The 17,721-nt window shown below is 51.0% G+C and overlaps 12 non-coding genes across 12 annotated transcripts; all 12 read left to right on the top strand.

Annotated features, from left to right (window-relative positions):
• Window positions 1–355: 355 nt before the first annotated feature.
• On the top strand, window positions 356–435 carry trnal-uag. Its single transcript has one exon. It is a non-coding gene; the product is annotated as a tRNA-Leu (tRNA).
• Window positions 436–1,519: 1,084 nt separating this feature from the next.
• trnal-uag lies at window positions 1,520–1,599 on the top strand. The gene has a single exon. It is a non-coding gene; the product is annotated as a tRNA-Leu (tRNA).
• Window positions 1,600–3,831: 2,232 nt separating this feature from the next.
• trnal-uag lies at window positions 3,832–3,912 on the top strand. Its single transcript has one exon. It is a non-coding gene; the product is annotated as a tRNA-Leu (tRNA).
• Window positions 3,913–4,994: 1,082 nt separating this feature from the next.
• Window positions 4,995–5,076, top strand: trnal-uag. Its single transcript has one exon. It is a non-coding gene; the product is annotated as a tRNA-Leu (tRNA).
• Window positions 5,077–6,155: 1,079 nt separating this feature from the next.
• Window positions 6,156–6,237, top strand: trnal-uag. The gene has a single exon. It is a non-coding gene; the product is annotated as a tRNA-Leu (tRNA).
• A 1,078-nt stretch (window positions 6,238–7,315) lies between these two features.
• Window positions 7,316–7,395, top strand: trnap-ugg. Its single transcript has one exon. It is a non-coding gene; the product is annotated as a tRNA-Pro (tRNA).
• A 2,074-nt stretch (window positions 7,396–9,469) lies between these two features.
• On the top strand, window positions 9,470–9,548 carry trnal-aag. The gene has a single exon. It is a non-coding gene; the product is annotated as a tRNA-Leu (tRNA).
• Window positions 9,549–9,630: 82 nt separating this feature from the next.
• On the top strand, window positions 9,631–9,712 carry trnal-uag. The gene has a single exon. It is a non-coding gene; the product is annotated as a tRNA-Leu (tRNA).
• Window positions 9,713–10,785: 1,073 nt separating this feature from the next.
• Window positions 10,786–10,867, top strand: trnal-uag. Its single transcript has one exon. It is a non-coding gene; the product is annotated as a tRNA-Leu (tRNA).
• A 922-nt stretch (window positions 10,868–11,789) lies between these two features.
• On the top strand, window positions 11,790–11,870 carry trnal-aag. The gene has a single exon. It is a non-coding gene; the product is annotated as a tRNA-Leu (tRNA).
• Window positions 11,871–11,952: 82 nt separating this feature from the next.
• trnal-uag lies at window positions 11,953–12,034 on the top strand. Its single transcript has one exon. It is a non-coding gene; the product is annotated as a tRNA-Leu (tRNA).
• Window positions 12,035–14,264: 2,230 nt separating this feature from the next.
• Window positions 14,265–14,347, top strand: trnal-uag. The gene has a single exon. It is a non-coding gene; the product is annotated as a tRNA-Leu (tRNA).
• The last annotated feature ends 3,374 nt before the right edge of the window (window positions 14,348–17,721 follow it).

Raw genomic sequence — 17,721 nt, 5'->3', positions numbered from 1 at the left:
GCGCCTCTACCAGTGGAGCACCTACCCAAAGACACTGGATTAAGGGTCCAGTCTCTTCAGTGCGTGCCAGAGCAGGCTCTTGGAAGGCTCTTGTGTCAGGCTCTTGACACACATCCAGGTGCATTTGAACAAAAAACTATCTGCACTCCGTAACTAGATGCGAAAAAATCAGCCCAAGTAAGTCGGCTTTGTGGGGTAGCGTGGCCGAGCGGTCTAAGGCGCTGGATTAAGGCTCCAGTCTCTTGGGGCGTGGGTTCGAATCCACACGCTGCCAGTGCGTCTGTGTTTTTTTGAAGACTCTTATGGCCGAGCCGAGTGAGAGTGCAAAAAGCGCCCACGGTGGGCAGTTGCGTGGGGTAGCGTGGCCGAGTGGTCTAAGGCGCTGGATTTAGGCTCCAGTCTCTCAGGGGCGTGGGTTCGAATCCACCGCTGCCAGCAATGGTTTAGCCAAGCAAGGCTGCATGTGCACTCAGTGATGTTGTGACAGACCCTCTGAAACCGCGTTAAAGTGTCCTTGATCCGATCTGCGGCATTTTTACTTTAAACAAGTAAAACCAAGAGGTGTGCTTGAGGCAAGGTCGCATATGTGAACTTCCGAAAATGTTGGAGTGTGTAGCACCTACCCACTGGGAAGCGTGGCCAGCGATGTAAAGCGCTAAGGCTCCGGTTTCTCTGAGGGGGCATGCCAGAGCGGGTTGTGGCTCTTGTGGTTGCTGTGCCTGAACAAAGTCTGCCGCTTTTGCTTTCCTTAGCCTGCTCCTTTCCAACAGAGGCACCCTGTTGAACCCGGAACATCAATTTTCACTGCAAAAGCTGAAAAAATAACTGGAATAAAAAAACAATAGCTAAAGGCAATAAATCGTCCCAAAAAATGGAAACAGCCAAGGCCAGTCACTGAAAGTTTTTGGTTGAAAACAAACAATTTTGAGTTTCAGGGCAACACAGCTGACTGCCTTTTGTGGACAGACCCTAAGGTCTTGATTAGCCCATTCAGGTGTGTTTGATCAGGTTAAGATCTGCACTCCACATGCGAGAGGGAAAAGACTTGGCTTTCCACGACCGCCAGGGACATACCAGATGTCTCATCCTCTACCTCCAGCGCCTCTACCAGTGGAGCACCTACCCAAAGACCCTGCCAGATGTCTTTTCCTCTACCTCCAGCGCCTCTACCAGTGGAGCACCTACCCAAAGACACTGGATTAAGGGTCCAGTCTCTTCGGGTGCGTGCCAGAGCAGGCTCTTGGAAGGCTCTTGTGTCAGGCTCTTGACACACATCCAGGTGCATTTGAACAAAAAACTATCTGCACTCCGTAACTAGATGCGAAAAAAAATCAGCCCAAGTAAAGTCGGCTTTGTGGGGTAGCGTGGCCGAGCGGTCTAAGGCGCTGGATTAAGGCTCCAGTCTCTTCGGGGGCGTGGGTTCGAATCCCAGTGCGTCTGTGTTTTTTTTTTCGAAGACTCTTATGGCCGAGCCGAGAGTGAGAGTGCAAAAAAGCGCCCACGGTGGGCAGTTGCGTGGGGTAGCGTGGCCGAGTGGTCTAAGGCGCTGGATTTAGGCTCCAGTCTCTCAGGGGCGTGGGTTCGAATCCACCGCTGCCAGCAATGGTTTAGCCAAGCAAGGCTGCATGTGCACTCAGTGATGTTGTGACAGACCCTACGAAACCGCGTTAAGGTGTCCTTGATCCGATCTGCCGGCAGTTTTTACTTTAAACAAGTAAAACCAAGAGGTGTGCTTGAGGCAAGGTCGCATATGTGAACTTCCGAAAATGTTGGAGTGTGTAGCACCTACCCACTGGGAAGCGTGGCCAAGCGATGTAAAGCGCTAAGGCTCCGGTCTCTACGGGGGCATGCCAGAGCGGGTTGTGGCTCTTGTGGTTGCTGTGCCTGAACAAAGTCTGCCGCTTTTGCTTTCCTTAGCCTGCTCCTTTCCAACAGAGGCACCCTGTTGAACCCGGAACATCAATTTTTCACTGCAAAAGCTGAAAAAATAACTGGAATAAAAAAAACAATAGCTAAAGGCAATAAATCGTCCCAAAAAATGGAAACAGCCAAGGCCAGTCACTCAAAGTTTTTGGTTGAAAACAAACAATTTTGAGTTTCAGGGCAACACAGCTGACTGCCTTTTGTGGACAGACCCTAAGGTCTTGATTAGCCCATTCAGGTGTGTTTGATCAGGTTAAGATCTGCACTCCACATGCGAGAGGGAAAAAGACTTGGCTTTCCACGACCGCCAGGGACATACCAGATGTCTCATCCTCTACCTCCAGCGCCTCTACCAGTGGAGCACCTACCCAAAGACCCTGCCAGATGTCTTTTCCTCTACCTCCAGCGCCTCTACCAGTGGAGCACCTACCCAAAGACACTGGATTAAGGGTCCAGTCTCTTCGGGTGCGTGCCAGAGCAGGCTCTTGGAAGGCTCTTGTGTCAGGCTCTTGACACACATCCAGGTGCATTTGAACAAAAAACTATCTGCACTCCGTAACTAGATGCGAAAAAAATCAGCCCAAGTAAGTCGGCTTTGTGGGGTAGCGTGGCCGAGCGGTCTAAGGCGCTGGATTAAGGCTCCAGTCTCTTCGGGGGCGTGGGTTCGAATGCCAGTGCGTCTGTGTTTTTTTTTTCGAAGACTCTTATGGCGAGCCGAGTGAGTGCAAAAAAGCGCCCACGGTGGGCAGTTGCGTGGGGTAAGCGTGGCCGAGTGGTCTAAGGCGCTGGATTTAGGCTCCAGTCTCTCAGGGGCGTGGGTTCGAATCCACGCTGCCAGCAATGGTTTAGCCAAGCAAGGCTGCATGTGCACTCAGTGATGTTGTGACAGACCCTCTGAAACCGCGTTAAAGTGTCCTTGATCCGATCTGCGGCAGTTTTACTTTAAACAAGTAAAACCAAGAGGTGTGCTTGAGGCAAGGTCGCATATGTGAACTTCCGAAAATGTTGGAGTGTGTAGCACCTACCCACTGGGAAGCGTGGCCAGCGATGTAAAGCGCTAAGGCTCCGGTTTCTCTGGGGGCATGCCAGAGCGGGTTGTGGCTCTTGTGGTTGCTGTGCCTGAACAAAGTCTGCCGCTTTTGCTTTCCTTAGCCTGCTCCTTTCCAACAGAGGCACCCTGTTGAACCCGGAACATCAATTTTTCACTGCAAAAGCTGAAAAAATAACTGGAATAAAAAAAACAATAGCTAAAGGCAATAAATCGTCCCAAAAAATGGAAACAGCCAAGGCCAGTCACTCAAAGTTTTGGTTGAAAACAAACAATTTTGAGTTTCAGGGCAACACAGCTGACTGCCTTTTGTGGACAGACCCTAAGGTCTTGATTAGCCCATTCAGGTGTGTTTGATCAGGTTAAGATCTGCACTCCACATGCGAGAGGAAAAAGACTTGGCTTTCCCGACCGCCAGGGACATACCAGATGTCTCATCCTCTACCTCCAGCGCCTCTACCAGTGGAGCACCTACCCAAAGACCCTGCCAGATGTCTTTTCCTCTACCTCCAGCGCCTCTACCAGTGGAGCACCTACCCAAAGACACTGGATTAAGGGTCCAGTCTCTTCGGGTGCGTGCCAGAGCAGGCTCTTGGAAGGCTCTTGTGTCAGGCTCTTGACACATCTCCAGGTGCATTTGAACAAAAAACTATCTGCACTCCGTAACTAGATGCGAAAAAAATCAGCCCAAGTAAGTCGGCTTTGTGGGGTAGCGTGGCCGAGCGGTCTAAGGCGCTGGATTAAGGCTCCAGTCTCTTCGGGGGCGTGGGTTCGAATGCCAGTGCGTCTGTGTTTTTGAAGACTCTTATGGCGAGCCGAGTGAGAGTGCAAAAAAAGCGCCACGGTGGGCAGTTGCGTGGGGTAGCGTGGCGAGTGGTCTAAGGCGCTGGATTTAGGCTCCAGTCTCTCAGGGGGCGTGGGTTCGAATCCCACCGCTGCCAGCAATGGTTTAGCCAAGCAAGGCTGCATGTGCACTCAGTGATGTTGTGACAGACCCTACGAAACCGCGTTAAAGTGTCCTTGATCCGATCTGCCGGCAGTTTTTACTTTAAACAAGTAAAACCAAGAGGTGTGCTTGAGGCAAGGTCGCATATGTGAACTTCCGAAAATGTTGGAGTGTGTAGCACCTACCCACTGGGAAGCGTGGCCAGCGATGTAAAGCGCTAAGGCTCCGGTTTCTCTGAGGGCATGCCAGAGCGGGTTGTGGCTCTTGTGGTTGCTGTGCCTGAACAAAGTCTGCCGCTTTTGCTTTCCTTAGCCTGCTCCTTTCCAACAGAGGCACCCTGTTGAACCGGAACATCAATTTTTCACTGCAAAAGCTGAAAAAATAACTGGAATAAAAAAAACAATAGCTAAAGGCAATAAATCGTCCCAAAAAATGGAAACAGCCAAGGCCAGTCACTCAAAGTTTTTGGTTGAAAACAAACAATTTTGAGTTTCAGGGCAACACAGCTGACTGCCTTTTGTGGACAGACCCTAAGGTCTTGATTAGCCCATTCAGGTGTGTTTGATCAGGTTAAGATCTGCACTCCACATGCGAGAGGAAAAAGACTTGGCTTTCCACGACCGCCAGGGACATACCAGATGTCTCATCCTCTACCTCCAGCGCCTCTACCAGTGGAGCACCTACCCAAAGACCCTGCCAGATGTCTTTTCCTCTACCTCCAGCGCCTCTACCAGTGGAGCACCTACCCAAAGACACTGGATTAAGGGTCCAGTCTCTTCGGGTGCGTGCCAGAGCAGGCTCTTGGAAGGCTCTTGTGTCAGGCTCTTGACACACATCCAGGTGCATTTGAACAAAAAACTATCTGCACTCCGTAACTAGATGCGAAAAAAATCAGCCCAAGTAAGTCGGCTTTGTGGGGTAGCGTGGCCGAGCGGTCTAAGGCGCTGGATTAAGGCTCCAGTCTCTTCGGGCGTGGGTTGAATCCCACACGCTGCCAGTGCGTCTGTGTTTTTTTGAAGACTCTTATGGCGAGCCGAGTGAGAGTGCAAAAAGCGCCCACGGTGGGCAGTTGCGTGGGGTAGCGTGGCCGAGTGGTCTAAGGCGCTGGATTTAGGCTCCAGTCTCTCAGGGGGCGTGGGTTCGAATCCCACCGCTGCCAGCAATGGTTTAGCCAAGCAAGGCTGCATGTGCACTCAGTGATGTTGTGACAGACCCTACGAAACCGCGTTAAAGTGTCCTTGATCCGATCTGCCGGCATTTTTTACTTTAAACAAGTAAAACCAAGAGGTGTGCTTGAGGCAAGGTCGCATATGTGAACTTCGAAAATGTTGGAGTGTGTAGCACCTACCCACTGGGAAGCGTGGCCAAGCGATGTAAAGCGCTAAGGCTCCGGTTTCTATGGGGGCATGCCAGAGCGGGTTGTGGCTCTTGTGGTTGCTGTGCCTGAACAAAGTCTGCCGCTTTTGCTTTCCTTAGCCTGCTCCTTTCCAACAGAGGCACCCTGTTGAACCCGGAACATCAATTTTTCACTGCAAAAGCTGAAAAAATAACTGGAATAAAAAAAACAATAGCTAAAGGCAATAAATCGTCCCAAAAAATGGAAACAGCCAAGGCCAGTCACTGAAAGTTTTTGGTTGAAAACAAACAATTTTGAGTTTCAGGGCAACACAGCTGACTGCCTTTTGTGGACAGACCCTAAGGTCTTGATTAGCCCATTCAGGTGTGTTTGATCAGGTTAAGATCTGCACTCCACATGCGAGAGGAAAAGACTTGGCTTTCCCGACCGCCAGGGACATACCAGATGTCTCATCCTCTACCTCCAGCGCCTCTACCAGTGGAGCACCTACCCAAAGACCCTGCCAGATGTCTTTTCCTCTACCTCCAGCGCCTCTACCAGTGGAGCACCTACCCAAAGACACTGGATTAAGGGTCCAGTCTCTTCGGGTGCGTGCCAGAGCAGGCTCTTGGAAGGCTCTTGTGTCAGGCTCTTGACACACATCCAGGTGCATTTGAACAAAAAACTATCTGCACTCCGTAACTAGATGCGAAAAAAATCAGCCCAAGTAAGTCGGCTTTGTGGGGTAGCGTGGCCGAGCGGTCTAAGGCGCTGGATTAAGGCTCCAGTCTCTTCGGGGGCGTGGGTTCGAATGCCAGTGCGTCTGTGTTTTTTTCGAAGACTCTTATGGCCGAGCCGAGAGTGAGAGTGCAAAAAAGCGCCCACGGTGGGCAGTTGCGTGGGGTAGCGTGGCCGAGTGGTCTAAGGCGCTGGATTTAGGCTCCAGTCTCTCAGGGGGCGTGGGTTCGAATCCCACCGCTGCCAGCAATGGTTTAGCCAAGCAAGGCTGCATGTGCACTCAGTGATGTTGTGACAGACCCTACGAAACCGCGTTAAAGTGTCCTTGATCCGATCTGCCGGCAGTTTTTACTTTAAACAAGTAAAACCAAGAGGTGTGCTTGAGGCAAGGTCGCATATGTGAACTTCCGAAAATGTTGGAGTGTGTAGCACCTACCCACTGGGAAGCGTGGCCAAGCGATGTAAAGCGCTAAGGCTCCGGTCTCTACGGGGGCATGCCAGAGCGGGTTGTGGCTCTTGTGGTTGCTGTGCCTGAACAAAGTCTGCCGCTTTTGCTTTCCTTAGCCTGCTCCTTTCCAACAGAGGCACCCTGTTGAACCCGGAACATCAATTTTTCACTGCAAAAGCTGAAAAAATAACTGGAATAAAAAAAACAATAGCTAAAGGCAATAAATCGTCCCAAAAAATGGAAACAGCCAAGGCCAGTCACTGAAAGTTTTTGGTTGAAAACAAACAATTTTGAGTTTCAGGGCAACACAGCTGACTGCCTTTTGTGGACAGACCCTAAGGTCTTGATTAGCCCATTCAGGTGTGTTTGATCAGGTTAAGATCTGCACTCCACATGCGAGAGGGAAAAAGACTTGGCTTTCCACGACCGCCAGGGACATACCAGATGTCTCATCCTCTACCTCCAGCGCCTCTACCAGTGGAGCACCTACCCAAAGACCCTGCCAGATGTCTTTTCCTCTACCTCCAGCGCCTCTACCAGTGGAGCACCTACCCAAAGACACTGGATTAAGGGTCCAGTCTCTTCAGTGCGTGCCAGAGCAGGCTCTTGGAAGGCTCTTGTGTCAGGCTCTTGACACACATCCAGGTGCATTTGAACAAAAAACTATCTGCACTCCGTAACTAGATGCGAAAAAAATCAGCCCAAGTAAGTCGGCTTTGTGGGGTAGCGTGGCGAGCGGTCTAAGGCGCTGGATTAAGGCTCCAGTCTCTTCGGGGCGTGGGTTCGAATCCACAGTGCGTCTGTGTTTTTTTTTGAAGACTCTTATGGCGAGCCGAGTGAGAGTGCAAAAAGCGCCCACGGTGGGCAGTTGCGTGGGGTAGCGTGGCCGAGTGGTCTAAGGCGCTGGATTTGGGCTCCAGTCTCTCAGGGGCGTGGGTTCGAATCCACCGCTGCCAGCAATGGTTTAGCCAAGCAAGGCTGCATGTGCACTCAGTGATGTTGTGACAGACCCTCTGAAACCGCGTTAAGGTGTCCTTGATCCGATCTGCCGGCAGTTTTACTTTAAACAAGTAAAACCAAGAGGTGTGCTTGAGGCAAGGTCGCATATGTGAACTTCGAAAATGTTGGAGTGTGTAGCACCTACCCACTGGGAAGCGTGGCCAGCGATGTAAAGCGCTAAGGCTCCGGTTTCTCTGAGGGCATGCCAGAGCGGGTTGTGGCTCTTGTGGTTGCTGTGCCTGAACAAAGTCTGCCGCTTTTGCTTTCCTTAGCCTGCTCCTTTCCAACAGAGGCACCCTGTTGAACCCGGAACATCAATTTTCACTGCAAAAGCTGAAAAAATAACTGGAATAAAAAAACAATAGCTAAAGGCAATAAATCGTCCCAAAAAATGAAACAGCCAAGGCCAGTCACTGAAAGTTTTGGTTGAAAACAAACAATTTTGAGTTTCAGAACAACACAGCTGACTGCCTTTTGTGGACAGACCCTAAGGTCTTGATTAGCCCATTCAGGTGTGTTTGATCAGGTTAAGATCTGCACTCCACATGCGAGAGGAAAAAGACTTGGCTTTCCACGACCGCCAGGGACATACCAGATGTCTCATCCTCTACCTCCAGCGCCTCTACCAGTGGAGCACCTACCCAAAGACCCTGCCAGATGTCTTTTCCTCTACCTCCAGCGCCTCTACCAGTGGAGCACCTACCCAAAGACACTGGATTAAGGGTCCAGTCTCTTCGGGTGCGTGCCAGAGCAGGCTCTTGGAAGGCTCTTGTGTCAGGCTCTTGACACACATCCAGGTGCATTTGAACAAAAAACTATCTGCACTCCGTAACTAGATGCGAAAAAAATCAGCCCAAGTAAGTCGGCTTTGTGGGGTAGCGTGGCCGAGCGGTCTAAGGCGCTGGATTAAGGCTCCAGTCTCTTCGGGGGCGTGGGTTCGAATGCCAGTGCGTCTGTGTTTTTTTCGAAGACTCTTATGGCCGAGCCGAGAGTGAGAGTGCAAAAAAGCGCCCACGGTGGGCAGTTGCGTGGGGTAAGCGTGGCGAGTGGTCTAAGGCGCTGGATTTAGGCTCCAGTCTCTCAGGGGCGTGGGTTCGAATCCCACGCTGCCAGCAATGGTTTAGCCAAGCAAGGCTGCATGTGCACTCAGTGATGTTGTGACAGACCCTCTGAAACCGCGTTAAAGTGTCCTTGATCCGATCTGCGGCAGTTTTACTTTAAACAAGTAAAACCAAGAGGTGTGCTTGAGGCAAGGTCGCATATGTGAACTTCGAAAATGTTGGAGTGTGTAGCACCTACCCACTGGGAAGCGTGGCCAAGCGATGTAAAGCGCTAAGGCTCCGGTTTCTCTGAGGGGCATGCCAGAGCGGGTTGTGGCTCTTGTGGTTGCTGTGCCTGAACAAAGTCTGCCGCTTTTGCTTTCCTTAGCCTGCTCCTTTCCAACAGAGGCACCCTGTTGAACCCGGAACATCAATTTTTCACTGCAAAAGCTGAAAAAATAACTGGAATAAAAAAACAATAGCTAAAGGCAATAAATCGTCCCAAAAATGGAAACAGCCAAGGCCAGTCACTGAAAGTTTTTGGTTGAAAACAAACAATTTTGAGTTTCAGAACAACACAGCTGACTGCCTTTTGTGGACAGACCCTAAGGTCTTGATTAGCCCATTCAGGTGTGTTTGATCAGGTTAAGATCTGCACTCCACATGCGAGAGGAAAAAGACTTGGCTTTCCACGACCGCCAGGGACATACCAGATGTCTCATCCTCTACCTCCAGCGCCTCTACCAGTGGAGCACCTACCCAAAAGACCCTGCCAGATGTCTTTTCCTCTACCTCCAGCGCCTCTACCAGTGGAGCACCTGCCCAAAGACACTGGATTAAGGGTCCAGTCTCTTGGTGCGTGCCAGAGCAGGCTCTTGGAAGGCTCTTGTGTCAGGCTCTTGACACACATCCAGGTGCATTTGAACAAAAAACTATCTGCACTCCGTAACTAGATCACGAAAAAATCAGCCCAAGTAAGTCGGCTTTGTGGGGTAGCGTGGCCGAGCGGTCTAAGGCGCTGGATTAAGGCTCCAGTCTCTTCGGGCGTGGGTTCGAATCCACCGCTGCCAGTGCGTCTGTGTTTTTTTTGAAGACTCTTATGGCCGAGCCGAGTGAGAGTGCAAAAAGCGCCCACGGTGGGCAGTTGCGTGGGGTAAGCGTGGCCGAGTGGTCTAAGGCGCTGGATTTAGGCTCCAGTCTCTCAGGGGCGTGGGTTTGAATCCCACCGCTGCCAGCAATGGTTTAGCCAAGCAAGGCTGCATGTGCACTCAGTGATGTTGTGACAGACCCTCTGAAACCGCGTTAAAGTGTCCTTGATCCGATCTGCGGCAGTTTTACTTTAAACAAGTAAAACCAAGAGGTGTGCTTGAGGCAAGGTCGCATATGTGAACTTCGAAAATGTTGGAGTGTGTAGCACCTACCCACTGGGAAGCGTGGCCAAGCGATGTAAAGCGCTAAGGCTCCGGTCTCTCTGAGGGCATGCCAGAGCGGGTTGTGGCTCTTGTGGTTGCTGTGCCTGAACAAAGTCTGCGCTTTTGCTTTCCTTAGCCTGCTCCTTTCCAACAGAGGCACCCTGTTGAACCCGGAACATCAATTTTCACTGCAAAAGCTGAAAAAATAACTGGAATAAAAAAACAATAGCTAAAGGCAATAAATCGTCCCAAAAAATGGAAACAGCCAAGGCCAGTCACTGAAAGTTTTTGGTTGAAAACAAACAATTTTGAGTTTCAGGGCAACACAGCTGACTGCCTTTTGTGGACAGACCCTAAGGTCTTGATTAGCCCATTCAGGTGTGTTTGATCAGGTTAAGATCTGCACTCCACATGCGAGAGGAAAAAGACTTGGCTTTCCCGACCGCCAGGGACATACCAGATGTCTCATCCTCTACCTCCAGCGCCTCTACCAGTGGAGCACCTGCCCAAAGACCCTGCCAGATGTCTTTTCCTCTACCTCCAGCGCCTCTACCAGTGGAGCACCTGCCCAAAGACACTGGATTAAGGGTCCAGTCTCTTCAGTGCGTGCAGAGCAGGCTCTTGGAAGGCTCTTGTGTCAGGCTCTTGACACACATCCAGGTGCATTTGAACAAAAAACTATCTGCACTCCGTAACTAGATGCGAAAAAAATCAGCCCAAGTAAGTCGGCTTTGTGGGGTAGCGTGGCCGAGCGGTCTAAGGCGCTGGATTAAGGCTCCAGTCTCTTCGGGGGCGTGGGTTCGAATGCCAGTGCGTCTGTGTTTTTTTCGAAGACTCTTATGGCCGAGCCGAGACTAAGAGTGCAAAAAAGCGCCCACGGTGGGCAGTTGCGTGGGGTAGCGTGGCCGAGTGGTCTAAGGCGCTGGATTTAGGCTCCAGTCTCTCAGGGGGCGTGGGTTCGAATCCCACCGCTGCCAGCAATGGTTTAGCCAAGCAAGGCTGCATGTGCACTCAGTGATGTTGTGACAGACCCTACGAAACCGCGTTAAGGTGTCCTTGATCCGATCTGCCGGCAGTTTTTACTTTAAACAAGTAAAACCAAGAGGTGTGCTTGAGGCAAGGTCGCATATGTGAACTTCCGAAAATGTTGGAGTGTGTAGCACCTACCCACTGGGAAGCGTGGCCAAGCGATGTAAAGCGCTAAGGCTCCGGTCTCTCTGAGGGGCATGCCAGAGCGGGTTGTGGCTCTTGTGGTTGCTGTGCCTGAACAAAGTCTGCCGCTTTTGCTTTCCTTAGCCTGCTCCTTTCCAACAGAGGCACCCTGTTGAACCCGGAACATCAATTTTTCACTGCAAAAGCTGAAAAAATAACTGGAATAAAAAAAACAATAGCTAAAGGCAATAAATCGTCCCAAAAAATGGAAACAGCCAAGGCCAGTCACTGAAAGTTTTTGGTTGAAAACAAACAATTTTGAGTTTCAGAACAACACAGCTGACTGCCTTTTGTGGACAGACCCTAAGGTCTTGATTAGCCCATTCAGGTGTGTTTGATCAGGTTAAGATCTGCACTCCACATGCGAGAGGAAAAAGACTTGGCTTTCCCGACCGCCAGGGACATACAGATGTCTCATCCTCTACCTCCAGCGCCTCTACCAGTGGAGCACCTGCCCAAAGACCCTGCCAGATGTCTTTTCCTCTACCTCCAGCGCCTCTACCAGTGGAGCACCTGCCCAAAGACACTGGATTAAGGGTCCAGTCTCTTCAGTGCGTGCCAGAGCAGGCTCTTGGAAGGCTCTTGTGTCAGGCTCTTGACACACATCCAGGTGCATTTGAACAAAAAACTATCTGCACTCCGTAACTAGATGCGAAAAAAATCAGCCCAAGTAAGTCGGCTTTGTGGGGTAGCGTGGCCGAGCGGTCTAAGGCGCTGGATTAAGGCTCCAGTCTCTTCGGGGGCGTGGGTTCGAATCCCACGCTGCCAGTGCGTCTGTGTTTTTTTGAAGACTCTTATGGCCGAGCCGAGTGAGAGTGCAAAAAAGCGCCCACGGTGGGCAGTTGGGTGGGGTAGCGTGGCCGAGTGGTCTAAGGCGCTGGATTTAGGCTCCAGTCTCTCAGGGGGCGTGGGTTCGAATCCCACCGCTGCCAGCAATGGTTTAGCCAAGCAAGGCTGCATGTGCACTCAGTGATGTTGTGACAGACCCTACGAAACCGCGTTAAGGTGTCCTTGATCCGATCTGCCGGCAGTTTTTACTTTAAACAAGTAAAACCAAGAGGTGTGCTTGAGGCAAGGTCGCATATGTGAACTTCGAAAATGTTGGAGTGTGTAGCACCTACCCACTGGGAAGCGTGGCCAGCGATGTAAGCGCTAAGGCTCCGGTCTCTCTGAGGAGCATGCCAGAGCGGGTTGTGGCTCTTGTGGTTGCTGTGCCTGAACAAAGTCTGCCGCTTTTGCTTTCCTTAGCCTGCTCCTTTCCAACAGAGGCACCCTGTTGAACCGGAACATCAATTTTCACTGCAAAAGCTGAAAAAATAACTGGAATAAAAAAAACAATAGCTAAAGGCAATAAATCGTCCCAAAAAATGGAAACAGCCAAGGCCAGTCACTGAAAGTTTTTGGTTGAAAACAAACAATTTTGAGTTTCAGGGCAACACAGCTGACTGCCTTTTGTGGACAGACCCTAAGGTCTTGATTAGCCCATTCAGGTGTGTTTGATCAGGTTAAGATCTGCACTCCACATGCGAGAGGAAAAAGACTTGGCTTTCCACGACCGCCAGGGACATACCAGATGTCTCATCCTCTACCTCCAGCGCCTCTACCAGTGGAGCACCTGCCCAAAGACCCTGCCAGATGTCTTTTCCTCTACCTCCAGCGCCTCTACCAGTGGAGCACCTGCCCAAAGACACTGGATTAAGGGTCCAGTCTCTTGGTGCGTGCCAGAGCAGGCTCTTGGAAGGCTCTTGTGTCAGGCTCTTGACACACATCCAGGTGCATTTGAACAAAAACTATCTGCACTCCGTAACTAGATGAAAAAAATCAGCCCAAGTAAGTCGGCTTTGTGGGGTAGCGTGGCCGAGCGGTCTAAGGCGCTGGATTAAGGCTCCAGTCTCTTCGGGCGTGGGTTCGAATCCCAGCTGCCAGTGCGTCTGTGTTTTTGAAGACTCTTATGGCCGAGCCGAGTGAGAGTGCAAAAAAGCGCCCACGGTGGGCAGTTGCGTGGGGTAAGCGTGGCGGAGTGGTCTAAGGCGCTGGATTTAGGCTCCAGTCTCTCAGGGGCGTGGGTTGAATCCCACGCTGCCAGCAATGGTTTAGCCAAGCAAGGCTGCATGTGCACTCAGTGATGTTGTGACAGACCCTCTGAAACCGCGTTAAAGTGTCCTTGATCCGATCTGCCGGCAGTTTTTACTTTAAACAAGTAAAACCAAGAGGTGTGCTTGAGGCAAGGTCGCATATGTGAACTTCGAAAATGTTGGAGTGTGTAGCACCTACCCACTGGGAAGCGTGGCCAGCGATGTAAAGCGCTAAGGCTCCGGTTTCTCTGGGGGCATGCCAGAGCGGGTTGTGGCTCTTGTGGTTGCTGTGCCTGAACAAAGTCTGCCGCTTTTGCTTTCCTTAGCCTGCTCCTTTCCAACAGAGGCACCCTGTTGAACCGGAACATCAATTTTCACTGCAAAAGCTGAAAAAATAACTGGAATAAAAAAAACAATAGCTAAAGGCAATAAATCGTCCCAAAAAATGGAAACAGCCAAGGCCAGTCACTGAAAGTTTTTGGTTGAAAACAAACAATTTTGAGTTTCAGAGGCAACACAGCTGACTGCCTTTTGTGGACAGACCCTAAGGTCTTGATTAGCCCATTCAGGTGTGTTTGATCAGGTTAAGATCTGCACTCCACATGCGAGAGGAAAAAGACTTGGCTTTCCACGACCGCCAGGGACATACCAGATGTCTCATCCTCTACCTCCAGCGCCTCTACCAGTGGAGCACCTACCCAAAGACCCTGCCAGATGTCTTTTCCTCTACCTCCAGCGCCTCTACCAGTGGAGCACCTACCCAAAGACACTGGATTAAGGGTCCAGTCTCTTGGTGCGTGCCAGAGCAGGCTCTTGGAAGGCTCTTGTGTCAGGCTCTTGACACACATCCAGGTGCATTTGAACAAAAAACTATCTGCACTCCGTAACTAGATGCGAAAAAAATCAGCCCAAGTAAGTCGGCTTTGTGGGTAAGCGTGGCGACGGTCTAAGGCGCTGGATTAAGGCTCCAGTCTCTTCGAGCGTGGGTTCGAATCCACCGCTGCCAGTGCGTCTGTGTTTTTTTGAAGACTCTTATGGCCGAGCCGAGTGAGAGTGCAAAAAGCGCCCACGGTGGGCAGTTGCGTGGGGTAGCGTGGCCGAGTGGTCTAAGGCGCTGGATTTAGGCTCCAGTCTCTCAGGGGCGTGGGTTCGAATCCCACGCTGCCAGCAATGGTTTAGCCAAGCAAGGCTGCATGTGCACTCAGTGATGTTGTGACAGACCCTACAGAAACCGCGTTAAAGTGTCCTTGATCCGATCTGCCGGCAGTTTTTACTTTAAACAAGTAAAACCAAGAGAGGTGTGCTTGAGGCAAGGTCGCATATGTGAACTTCGAAAATGTTGGAGTGTGTAGCACCTACCCACTGGGAGCGTGGCCAAGCGATGTAAAGCGCTAAGGCTCCAGGTTTCTACGGGGGCATGCCAGAAGCGGGTTGTGGCTCTTGTAGTTGCTGTGCCTGAACAAAGTCTGCGCTTTGCTTTCCTTAGCCTGCTCCTTTCCAACAGAGGCACCCTGTTGAACCCGGAACATCAATTTTTCACTGCAAAGCTGAAAAAATAACTGGAATAAAAAAACAATAGCTAAAGGCAATAAATCGTCCCAAAAAATGGAAACAGCCAAGGCCAGTCACTGAAAGTTTTGGTTTGAAAACAAACAATTTTGAGTTTCAGAACGCAACACAGCTGACTGCCTTTTGTGGACAGACCCTAAAGGTCTTGATTAGCCCATTCAGGTGTGTTTGATCAGGTTAAGATCTGCACTCCACATGCGAGAGGAAAAGACTTGGCTTTCCACGACCGCCAGGGACATACCAGATGTCTCATCCTCTACCTCAGCGCCTCTACCAGTGGAGCACCTACCCAAAGACCCTGCCAGATGTCTTTTCCTCTACCTCCAGCGCCTCTACCAGTGGAGCACCTGCCCAAAGACACTGGATTAAGGGTCCAGTCTCTTGGTGCGTGCCAGAGCAGGCTCTTGGAAGGCTCTTGTGTCAGGCTCTTGACACATCCAGGTGCATTTGAACAAAAAACTATCTGCACTCCGTAACTAGATGTGAAAAAAATCAGCCCAAGTAAGTCGGCTTTGTGGGGTAGCGTGGCCGAAGCGGTCTAAGGCGCTGGATTAAGGCTCCAGTCTCTTCGGGGCGTGGGTTCAGAATCCACCGCTGCCAGTGCGTCTGTGTTTTTGAAGACTCTTATGGCAGAGCCGAGAGTGAGAGTGCAAAAAGCCCACGGTGGGCAGTTGCGTGGGGTAGCGTGGCGAGTGGTCTAAGGCGCTGGATTTAGGCTCCAGTCTCTCAGGGGCGTGGGTTCGAATCCGCTGCCAGCAATGGTTTAGCCAAGCAAGGCTGCATGTGCACTCAGTGATGTTGTGACAGACCCTCACGAAACCGCGTTAAAGTGTCCTTGATCCGATCTGCCCCAGCAGTTTTTACTTTAAACAAGTAAAACCAAGAGGTGTGCTTGAGGCAAGGTCGCATATGTGAACTTCGAAAATGTTGGAGTGTGTAGCACCTACCCACTGGGAAAGCGTGGCCAAGCGATGTAAAGCGCTAAGGCTCCCAGGTCTCTCTGGGGGCATGCCAGGCGAGGTTGTGGCTCTTGTGGTTGCTGTGCCTGAACAAAGTCTGCCGCTTTTGCTTTCCTTAGCCTGCTCCTTTCAACAGAGGCACCCTGTTGAACCCGGAACATCAATTCTTCACTGCAAAAGCTGAAAAAATAACTGGAATAAAAACAAACAATAGCTAAAGGCAACAAAATCGTCCCAAGTAATGGAAACAGCCAGGCCAGTCACTGAAAGTTTTGGTTGAAAATAAACAGTCCTGAGTTTCAGCCAACTTACAGCTGACTGCCTTTTGTGGACAGACTCTAAGGTCTTGATTAGCCCATTCAGGTGTGTTTGATCAGGTTAAGATCTGCACTCCACATGCGAGAGAAAAAGACTTGGCTTTTCCACGATCGCCAGGACATACCAGATGTCTCATCCTCACCTCAGCATGCTCTACCAGTGGAGCACCCACCCAAAGACCCTGCCAGATGTCTTTTCCTCTACCTCCAGCGCCTTCAGACCAGTGGAGACACCTGCCCAAAGACACTGGATTACGGGTCCAGTCTCTTCGGTCGCGCATGAAAGCAGGCTCTTGGAAGGCTCTTGTGTCAGGGGCTCTTGATGTCACATCCAGGTGCATTTGAACAAAAATCACTCTGCACCTCGGGAATTAGATGCGTAAAAACTCAACTCTGTAGAAAGTTGGCTTTGTGTGCAGGTAGCGGCTTAGCGGTCTAAGGCGCTGAGATTACAGGCCCAGCCCTCGGGGCAACCAATGCCAGTGCGCCTGTGTTTTCAGGACTTTATGGCTGTGCGAGAGGAGAGGCAAAAGCCACGGGTGGCAGCGTTGCGCCGGGTAGCGGCCGAGTGGTCTAAGGCGCTGATTTAGGCCCAGTCTCCAGGGGCGTGTCCGGAATCCCACCGCTGCAGCAATGGTTTCAGCTAAGCAAGGCTGGTATGTGCACTCAGTGATGCTGTGACAGACCCTACGCAAACCACAAGTATGTGTCCTTGGCGATCCGATCTGCCGGCAGCGTTTTACTTTCAAATGCGAAACCGCAGAGTGTGCTTTGAGGCGGGGCGGCCGCAGCGAACTTCCGAAATGCTGGAGGTAGCACCTACCCACTGGGAAGCCGCGGCTGGCCGATGTGGTAGCGCGCATACCCGGTTCCTACTGGGACATGCCAGAGCGGTCAGGTTTCCTGTGGTTACAGTCGAACAAAAGTCTGCCGCTTTTGTTTCTTATTTCGCCCTTTCCAACAGAGGCACTTGTTGAACCTGGAATATCAATTTTTCACTGCAAAGCTGAAAATAACTGGAATAAAAAAACAATAGCCAGGCGCAATAAATCGTCTCTAAAAATGTGTGGAAACAGCCAAGGCCAAATCACTGAAAGTTTTTGGTTGAAATAAATAATTTTGAGTTTCAGGGCAATACAGCTGACTGCTCTTGTAGATATGCAGGGGACTCATGGTCTTGATTAGCTCCATTCAGGTGTTTGATCAGGTTAAGATCTGCACTTACATGCAGAGGGAAAGACTGGCTTTACCCACCGGGCCAGGGACATACCAGATGTCTCATCCTCTACCCAGCGCCTCTACCAGTGGGAGCACCTACCCAAAGACTCCTGCTAGATGTCTTTTCCTTCTACCTCCAGCGCTCTACCAGGTGGAGTGATCACCCAGAGACACTGGGATTAAGGGTCCAGCCCGGGGTGCGTGCCAGAGCAGGCTCTCCTGGGGCGCCCTTGTGGTTGTGGCTCTTGACATACATCCAGGTGTACTTAACAAAATCTATCTGTACTCCGGGAATTAGATGCGTAAAAATCAGCCCGCAGCCGAAGCCAGGGGTAGTGTGGCTGAAAGCGGTCGCAGCGCTGGATTAAGGCCCAGTCTCTTCGGGGCGTGGTTCAACTCCACCACAAGCAATGCTACTGTGTTTTTTCAAGACCTATGGCCGAGCCGAGAGTGAGAGGTAAAAAGCACCACGGTGGGCAGT

This window comes from Puntigrus tetrazona, chromosome 12, assembly GCF_018831695.1.
Source record: "Puntigrus tetrazona isolate hp1 chromosome 12, ASM1883169v1, whole genome shotgun sequence".
In the NCBI taxonomy this organism is placed as follows: Eukaryota; Metazoa; Chordata; class Actinopteri; order Cypriniformes; family Cyprinidae; genus Puntigrus; species Puntigrus tetrazona.
Note: the sequence above shows the minus strand (reverse complement) of the source record. Positions and strands in the feature narration are given on the sequence as shown.